Consider the following 10660-nt stretch of genomic DNA (forward strand, 5'->3'; position numbering starts at 1 on the left):
ATGTAAAACAGGCAAGGGCAACCCTGAGTGTTATATCAGAGTGCTCGTCCCACATACAAAGTGACAGTCTGTTATCATCCTGTGGTGTCAAGCCATGAAGTGTCTAAGGTGTGGTTCTTCCTGAATCTCAGAACATGAACAAAATAGTGACCATATATAGTGGCAGGATCCTCCCTGGCTACCAAATACCATCCTGTGCCAAAGCACATGATTTTGTTTCCCCCAACCTCCAGGTTCATTCATCACGTATCATTCAAGTTTCATGCAGTTATAACTCTGTTAGCACCAGGTCCATAGAAACTCTGATTGCCTGCTGATACTGAAAGAAAGCATACATCTTTCCAGTCACATAAAATCAAGTTTTGTTCTGTAGTTTTTTTCCAAACAAGCTGTTCCACTGCATTCAAGTGCATGACAGCTCTGTAAATTAAGAGCCACTTGGCAGCCCAGTTCTAGAAAACTTAAATAAAATACAGTATTAAAAGTCAAAACTTGCCTACATAAAGCAGCTTTTTGGTTTTGCATCCTTTCCTTCTACATTATTTAACTCTTGAGTTTTTGACAGACCTGTATTTGTTGTACATTTCTTTTGCAACCACCATAACAGGAAAAGGGGGGGGGGGGGGGGAAAAAAAAAAAAGACATTTTCTTCGTTGGACTATTTGTTTAAAATTCTAATCCATGATATTCTCCTACAACACTCAAGAGGAATACACAGTAATACCCATCAATTTTAAAATCAATGAAAGAAGAGCCACCTTGAGGGGTTGCATTTAGCCTTTTCAGCTAAAAGCAACAAAAAAACAGTTAAAAACAGCTGAACCCAGTAGAATGTAAATAAGAGATCCTTGCCAAATCTTTCCTGGTTACAAAATGCTCTACCAATTTTAAAGATCCCAATGTGATACCTTTGTACTTTGTTTATAAGTCTTTTAGTAAGCCACTCCCTTTCCATATTTGTTTGAGTTTACGCCCATATTCCCATGATTAGTGCAGAACAAATCTAGGTGAAAGGTTGTTCCTCTTTCACACCAACACTCATCTGAATTTTTCTCCCTTTCCTGATGATATATTTTTAAATCAGCAACTAAAATCTTAGAAGAATTCAAGCAAAATATTTGAAGTTCTGCTGAAGTTTTTATTTCTTCAGAAACAAGGCACCTTTCACAAAGCACTTCAGCTGCACAGTGAATCTCAAAGACCTTGTTCTAAGGAGCTTTTGTGAAGTTTCCAAAGCAGGAAAAACTTTTCCTGCTTTTGTCATTTCTCCAGTGGACTGAGAACTCTTTGAATCAGAGTAAAGAGACCAATTATTTCACTATCTTTGCTCCATCAGTGATATCTATGCAGTACTGGATGCACTCCCAAAGTCCTGCCTGAACATATTCCAGGCTGAGCTGTGAAGGACTTGGGAGGAGTTCTCTGAACGCTGTCTCTCCTCTGCACCTTCACTGGGAAAGCATAAATGCTTTCCCAGGGCATTACACAACTTCGCCGCAGGTAAAGCACAGTGGGAATGGTAATTAGAAAAAATTCGAAACTGAGTGACCTTCCCTCAGCACTAACATGCCACATACTACTAGTTTTGTCCTGACTTGTGAGGACTTCTCTTCTGTATCTAACCCAGGAATCACTTTACATTTCATGAATCTACATGCAACATGAGTCAGATATAAACAGAATTGCCCAACCCTTTAAAAAATTCCATTACACTTACTCTTCCTGCCAATTCAAGTACAAGTTCTAGGCAGAGCAGGTGGCCCACAACTCACTAACCTTTTTCCTCTTGCGTGTGAGGCTGGGATGAGACAATAGGAATCACTATCTGCATGCAGACATTACCAGCCACATTTTCTCAGCTCAGTCCTGCTAAGAGCTCTTTTCAGGTCTCCAACACACCCCAGCCTCTAGCTGGTGTGATCCTTTTTAAGTGTCAGTCTCACCAAGGATGCCTTTCAGGTGTCTCCTCATGCCTTGCTCTCATGGCACAGGGATGGCCAGCTACAGAGTTCAGGAACTTCCCTTGCTGGATTACACTACTCCAACATATACCCATATAGATTTGTGTGGCTTAAAAAATAATAGGAAATCACTATAATCATAAAGTCTACTTTCTTTTTTCTTTCTCTTTTTTTTTCTTTTTCTCCAAATCTCATATTTCCTGCCCACCCTAGACCTCTGCTGAAATGGAATGAAATTATTTGATAGGCAACTCCTCTTTTACTACAAAAAAGGAGCTGTAGGAGGATCTACAGATACAGTCTTGCAAGTACCTCACAGGCTCAAAGACAAAAAGCTGAGAGAAAACAATAATGTTTTGTTTGCAAAAACATAGGAGAAAATGCATTGGGTTTGAGTCCTTGGTACTGAACAGTAAAAGTGGCGTATATTCACTTGCCCTGTACTGGACAGGTTGCTGGCACAAAGAGTAACCATGGGTTTCCAACCAGAAGTTGAGAGAAGGCTGGCTATATATATCAGAGATTGAACTTAAAATGAAGAAAGTTCAAAAAAATTAAACTAAAAAATTTAAATTAAAAATTAGATGTGTTTAGAAAAAAAGAGGCTCATAGGGTTAGAAAAAGACATCTTTGCCCTCCAACTAGTTCCTTCCTGAAACACTGCTTTGCTGGCTGGTTACTGCCCTCCTCTCCCACAATAAAACAAAACAAAAAAATCTTTATCTCCAGCCTCACTTCAGTGACTCACACCAAAAACATACCCTTTTACTTCCCTGAACTTCTGAGGAATTTAGAATTGCAATCTTCAAAGCCCCAAGGGAAGTTTGGCATTTTATAATAGCCCAGGAGCCCCACCTGAGGTATGAAGAATGCTTTGAAACATGCCTGTGATTAATTAATTAACATATTGGCACCTAACTAGCTTTATAACACTCCACCTAATGTTTCAGCTTATAGTTGTCTGTGCCTGTCACAGACATTGTGTGGACAGATGCCATTATCTTGTAAAGAATAATGCATTTTACGTCTAAGTAAACATAACAGTGTAACATAGATACAGCAACTTGAATTAAGGATTAATTACAGTGATTCGTAATGCTTAAAGAGTAGGCAGTTTACAAAGCAAGGAAGCAATTACTTTTAAAGACAGGGTTTTTTTGCTTCAACATTTCTGAGTGGTTGCATCATTCTTACTCCTGACAACAAAGGCAAAATCAGCACATTAGAAAAGAGTCTTACTTATGAGAGTCACAGCTCAGCCCTCAATATCTACCTGCTCTCTAAGTGCAATGAAAGCTGGCTATCCCCATGTAAGGCTGGACCCCTCCATGCTTACAGGTCCCTGGGTGGGTGACGGCCAGTGGCCTAACCTGTGCCGAGGGTGAAGTGTCCAGTGGTCACCAATGGCAGGGAGTGGAGAGGCAATGGATAATTATCCCAGCAGCCTTATGCACAATGCAACTTTGTGGATGACGTGATTCGGGTAGTCCTGAGATTTAGGCCCTGCACACTCTTTCATATCAGCTGAGGAGCTCAACTCCTCATCAACTGCATCATTTAATTTGTAGAATAATATGTTTTCTCAAAAAGGGAGAGTTATATTAAGCCTTCCTTGAAGTATTAACTAAATTACTCGGTTAACCAGGGTATTTTTGAATATTTCTGGTTGTTTAGGTAAGCATAAAACCCACTGAACCATAATAACAAAATACAACCAAAATAGTTTTGCATTTAGCCCTGAGAGTAAGGAGGTTCATGGCCATCCATACATCTTGTGGGAGCAGATTTCATCTTACAGCTCTAACTCCAGGGAAAACTCTCTCCTGTGCTTGTGGCTTCCCTGTGTTGGCTAACAAGCTTTTTTATTGTGAGGGGACTGATAGCAGAGAAACACTTTATCAAAGGCAATGCTGGCACAACTGCTTCTAGGTATACAGGTGGGACTTTTGGGCTACTTTCCATCAGCTTGGAAGGGCGGGGTCAGTTTGCAAGAGGTGGCTCTGACTGCTATCAGGGTCTGTGACCTCCAGCTCCTTGAATAGGAGTTCATGCAGAGTTGAGAGCAGTTGTCCCTTCTCTGTGTTTTCTAATTTGTGTACTGGCCTTTACTTTGCCTTGACTACAGGCAGCAAATCTCCTTAAAGACTAGGAAGCACTAAAAAATTGGAAGTGGTTTGTGAATATCCCATGGATCAGTGGAAAGCTCATTTGTATCTAGTTTCCTGGGCTAAAGCATAGAAGAAAGTAGTAAGCAGCACAGGACTCCTTTTGGGGAATGGTGTGAAATCTAGATCTCGCAATCACGTTCATCAAAGAAGGTTGTTCTTCTAGTGATAAGATGCAAGATGAACATCAAAACTAGATTAGTGTTCACAAATAAAACCATGAGATAAAAAATAGTGATAGAAAACAACAAATGGGATTCAGTTTAGAAAAAAAAAAAAAGGAAATAACTACTAAACCCTCTGAGAAAGAGCAGCCTTACTAGAGAATATTGAGTTGATACTGAATGTCAAAATGTTTATAAACCTAAAAATTTATAATTCTGTACTGTTGTTACAGAAGCAGGACAAGCTAATATTTCTTTTATAACTCTATATACAGATTTGGATATTTCAATACCAGAATGACAGCCACAAATTGGGAGGAATTCAGCTAAGTGCAACAGTGGAGATAAAAATGCTACAGAGACTAATGTAAGTTGAGAAAGTAAAGCCTGAAGGTAAAAAAAAATGGTTAACTCTTACAAAATATTTGAAAAGTATGACCAGCAATGAATTAAACAGTTTATAATGCTACACCAAGAAGTAAGAATAGCAGAAGTAAAAATAGTAATTTATCCTATCCGTTGTGTTACTAAAGAAATACAAGCATCATGTACTCAGTAGTCTCATTTGGAGGTGGAAATTAGGAACTTGATTTGTTTCAAATCAAGTTGCTGTGGGTTTTTTCCACTTTTTTTACATACTGGTATTTTTTTCTGTAGAATAACACCATAATAATATGATGAATTGCTTCCCCAAAAGATTTTGCTCCCTCTCTAGATATACATATAGGGTAGCCAAGAAACAAGAGTGGAATTTTTTTTACTGCTGATTGAGAGTCAGTCATTTCCACTTTTCCCATTTTTCCCACTTTTCCACAGTTTTCAAAACTGTGTATTCTAGGAGTTACTATGCTTCCCCTTAGCAACAAAAGCATTACAACCACAACCAATGTCATAAGTGCTGAAGACTCAGGCATGTCCTACACAGTTGAGTCTTAACCCAACATTTCATTGTAGAGCGTGCAAACAGCCCCACACCACTGCAGGTGGTCAAGTTTTGCTCATGATTACATGATGATTGCTAGACTTGAGGGTGCATTTGTAACCAGAGCCCCATTGCTAACACGGAATCATAAATCACAGGCTAATCAAAAATAGTCAATGACAGTATTTGTTGTTCAAGGGAACAGCCTGTGAAGGCCATTTCCACCCATCAGATTTCATTATATAACACTCAAATACATTTTTCTGAGCATCTGGAGATTTCAGATCCTGCACCTTTGTAATGCAAAAATTTCACTCTTCACAAAGGGATGATGAGTGAGAAAAAGACATCGGGTATAAATTCCAGAACCTGCTTTTCTCCTCCTCCCTTAAAGTTTTCACCCAATGGTATAGCTAGAGTCAACAAGACTTAGCTCACTCAAAATATCTAGGATGATCACATATTTATTAGACACTCTTCATAGAATCATAGAATCACAGAATCAGCTGGGTTGGAAAGGACCTCTGAGATCATCAGGTCCAATCCTTGATCCACTACCACTGTGATTACACTTATTCTCACTGCATGGTGCAAAACACTGTGATTTCCGTAAGAATCACCTGTATAAAATGTTACATTTACTATTTAGGATTCTCAGTTTGTTCTGAAAAGGTTCAAGGAAAAATTTGAAGAAAAATAATAGAAATAGTAATGTGAGATCTCTAATATTCACACCATGCTAATCATAAGGTGTGTGTACTGAATATATATTCATGCAGAAATCTAGTCATAAAGAATCATTGAAACACAAATTCAACAGCATCCTATGGTACCAATTTCCTTTCTGGAAAAAATTACTTACTTATCTAAAGATCAATTGTTATTTTATAAGGTAGTGAGAAATTCCAGACTCAATTACTCCTCTTCCACTCAGTTTCTCTTGACAAATGTTAATCTAATACTATTACACTACCTGTTAGTTAAAGTCTAAATCTTGCATAAACTTGGCTTTATGGAATTTTGTGGTTCTTAGTTGAGAAAAATTACTTTTGAAACCAAGAGGAGGAATATTGACATATCAGAACTGCAAACTGCAGTCCTACACAGTTATAAGCTGTGTAGTTGTTTGTAAATGAAAACAGCAGTACAAAATTTAAATTAAGAGCCTCAATTTATAAAGAAAATGTGTCCTAAAAGACTCAAAGACTCGAGGACTTGCTTATTAATTTTAACTTCTCAAATTCTTGTATGTATTCAGCTGTGGGTGACAACACAGAAAAGCTGCTACATGTTCTCAGCTGTTTGATGGCTGTAAGGGATGTGGGTTGATGGTCTCTGTTGGACAGCTGGCCACAGCCAGAAACTGACCCTGCAGCTAGCCACAGTTTGTGCACTTGTTCAGGAGCAGGGAGACTATCTACAGTGTCACTCCATTCTCTCTTGGGGCCTGGGCACACATTAGTAACCTTTCCACTGGCTCTTGCCAGGCTCAGCTTCTCCCACGGCAAAATTCACCAGAAGCTGTGACAAGGCTTACACTGACTTCATACCCTATGACTGTGTCATGCCCCAGCTTCAGACACTAAAATTATCAACCTGATGTTTTCCATCACATCATCAGCCATTAAAAAGGGAAGCAGGATACTGAAAAATCAAGGGCAATATGGAACAGCACATCAGGTGGGGTATGATTCTCTGTGCAGGCATCCTCCTTGACACCTCATCCTTCTGGTGGACACCCAGCACTTTGAGGCTGAGAATATTCTGCCAGTATAAAAAGCCAAATTTATACACAGCCAGTGTTGACTTTTTGAGTTGTCCATGTCTTACCAGTGGAAGTAGTAATCACTTACTGGGCAGTGTTAACCCCATAGCAAGAAAACCCAGCTATGTCATTACACACACCGAGGCAGGTAATACATTGCCTCAGACTGGATTCTGTTGAGTCCAATAATCTGATCTTTGTAAAAGAGAAAGAGTCCATTAGGAATTAATGTGCTGCACATAGAAATGTCTGCTTGCATTCCTCTTTCACAGACATGTGTTTGGCGCCTGGGGTATTAACTTTCAGACTTTGTTTCTTTTTACTGCATATTCGTCTGCTATACTGTTGCCTACAAATGGGGTGCAGTAGAAACACAAGCTGTATTGCCTTTGCCCTTTCCCAGTTTTCTTGGATGCAAAGGTCGTTCATTCATAAGTGACCATAATAATTTCTTATATGAGGCACTATAATCTAATAAGAGTTTATTTTCACTTTTGGTCAGAACCAAAATTGCCAGAACTCATATGAAGTTTCTATTTATAAGTAACAGGGAATATTTTTAATACTGCAGTAGCAATAAAACAAACAGTAATGTAATGAAGTGTCTCTGGAAGTGTCTCTGGAAAACGAGTCAAAAATAATAAATGCTTAGACACAAAAGTAAAGGCAAATCGTTGTTTAATAAATATACAATATTGCATCCTTATCTGGTTCAGAGCTACATTATATGCTATTTTGATTAGGCTTCTTGCTTAAATTAAAAACAGTTCTCATTTTGTAGACACAAGAATGTAAAATATTTTTGGCAGGATGTTACTCACAAACCATCCAAAAGATAGTTTTGACCATAATGCAAGGAAATCAATCTGACCAATGAACTGTACAATTTATATTCTGAAAACTATCTGTTCCATAAAACAGAAATTGCTAGATTTCTTCAGAACTAATATATTTCTCACTTCATATATGAAGAGACCCATAAGTTCAATCCAGTTCTGTTCTCAGTATAGCTGAGAATATGTTTTGATTCTATATCTTTCTCTGTGTTCCAGCGCACTTTTGGTAGCCCTACACTTTACCACTATTCGGCAAAAATAACCATGCAGGTTTCTCTTTTGACATCAGCAGGTTACAATGCTCAAGGCAGACATCAACATTTATATAACTTGATATAGATATATATATGTGTATATGCATGTGTGTGTATACATATAACTTGTATGAAAAACAGTAACTAACAACCACTAGTACCTATGTATAATGCATATTATATTCATGTGTATACATAATATTCATTCAATATTAAGCAAAAAATAATTTCCATAGTAGGATTTAACTGTTTATACATTATTCAATACAGGAATTTGGACAGAACATTTATGTGAACACACTGCAAAAAAGAGTAAATGACAGGAGAATACTTGGATCAAAAATCATTTCATCATCTTTTAACATGACAGCACGTGTGTATCCACATATGCACAGCCACTCAGTTCAGGAAAGCTGTGATTAAAAGCTCTCATGCATGAATATATGTAGACAATGATGTTAACATTAGTCACTCAAAAGGGGATAAAGAGGCAATGGGTCAAAAAATAAGAAGCGATTTTTGTTAGCACCATTATACTGATGTATTCACTAGCACCAGACCTTGTAAGGCTTTGAGAGCAGAATTCCTTATTCTGTATGCTTGGTCAAAAAAGGCTCACAGACCATAATAAACAAGTACTTTCACACAATGAAGGGGTTACAGTATACACTTTCCTGAAATGGATATTACTGGAAATTATGTGTATTAGGAAAAAAAAAAACCAAACTTATTTTTCTCTACATGAAAAACAAAGAGCTTTTTATTATTATCATTTTTTTGCTCATTGTTTAAAGCTACTTCTAGGTATATCCAGTTTTCTAGTTTAAGATACTCTATTGGGAATCCATTCTATATGGAATTTCATGATGAGATTAAAAAAAACAATCTTTCCTTCGAATTTTCACAAGTCTGTCTGGTGCTATAACATATCAGTAACCAATGATTACCATGAATCAGAGTAGCACCTGTTATTCTGCTCATAGAAAGGCATATTGATCTGAATGGTACACAGCTAATTAAGTGATGTATTTATTTCATCACTCAACAGCAGTTCTACTAATTCCAAACAACTGTACAAAACAGGGTGTTGTTACTGTACAGGTAAGAGCACATTTGTAAAGAAAACCTCATCCTAACACTCTTATTTACATTATGCTCGCAAACTGAAATAGGCAAATTCAGATACAAATTCTCACATTTCTCCCTTCTTAGTTAACTCCAGTGAGAAATGAGTCCCTTATTTTCTACCTTGACATGAATTTTAGCCCCTATTCCTTTGCATACACAGAAGAGGGAGCTCCCACGTGGGGTTATACTACTCGAACTGTCTCCCTGCCGTCACCATTGCCACTCTGATCCCAGGAGGGCAGAGAAGCAACATACCAGTGAAGGAACATAGTATCCTTCCACATGTACTGGAGCCTTCTCAGGGAAATTAGCAATGTTACATTAATGTAATAACCTTGATTACACAGATCTAGAGGTTAATCCCATCTCAAAAGTTTCCTTTGACAACCACCACGTAGGACTTCCATGGGCAAAGGGACCAGCATCCATTCAGCTCCAGCTTCCTTCTTGACACCCTTGAGGACCCTCCTGGCCAGAAGTCAAAAGGGGACTTGCTCTGTCTGGGACAGCTGTGGATCATGAAGCCATTAAACTATTAATCACATTAAACCATTACATCTCTTATCTTCTGGAAAAGATGAAGATGAATTTCCCTCCCTCTATCCTTTCCTTGCTTTTACTCAGAACAACTGGTGAGAAAAGCCCCAAGCCAAGAACACCTGACACATTCTTTCACTAATATCACTTCAGTACAGTATTTGACCCTGATTAGTTCACAGTTACATTACAGATACTTATCCAGAAAGTGGAGAAGAAATGTCACAACAAACACACAGATGAATCTTCTTTAGCTATGCGTATAAATTCCAAGTTTAGTTTTCTATTAATACATTTCTAAACTGATTATCTCTATTCCAGTTACTTTCCAATTTTAGTCATCTAGATTTTAAACTATCTGCTGCCAAGAAAGGTTGTGAAAGCTCACTTACTTCCTCTTCAAATGAAAACTGGACAGCCGTGTTCACAGACAAATAATATGACTAACCCATTATTTTGTAAAACTACTCTGTGGAAAGCAATAAGATTTGGAGATGCTTAGAAGGAAAGAAAAGTCACCAAAAGAAAGATTATTCTCACCAGCTTCATGAACCATCAACATGTTCCTCTCTGTTCCCTACAAGGGATTTGGTTTTTTCTCAGGAGGATAGTAGAAAGCACAAGAACAAGGATGACAACTCTTTCAAATATTTGAATAAGAATGAATGAGAAAGAGGGAAGGAAAGGAAAAAGAGCAGAAGGGAGAAAGAAACGAAAGAAAGAAAGAAAAAGAAATGAAAGAAAGGAAAGAAAGGAAGAAAGGAAAGGAAAGAAAGAAAAGAAGGGAAAGAAAGAAAGGAAAGGAAAGAAAGGAAGAAAGGAGGAAGGGCGAAAAGGCAGAAAGGCAGAAAGAAAGGAAGAAAGAAAGGAAGAAAGAAAGAAAGAAAGAAAGAAAGAAAGAAAGAAAGAAAGAAAGAAAGAAAGAAAG

The sequence above is a fragment of the Lepidothrix coronata genome, unplaced genomic scaffold, assembly GCF_001604755.1.
Source record: "Lepidothrix coronata isolate B3197 unplaced genomic scaffold, Lepidothrix_coronata-1.0 Scaffold159, whole genome shotgun sequence".
In the NCBI taxonomy this organism is placed as follows: Eukaryota; Metazoa; Chordata; class Aves; order Passeriformes; family Pipridae; genus Lepidothrix; species Lepidothrix coronata.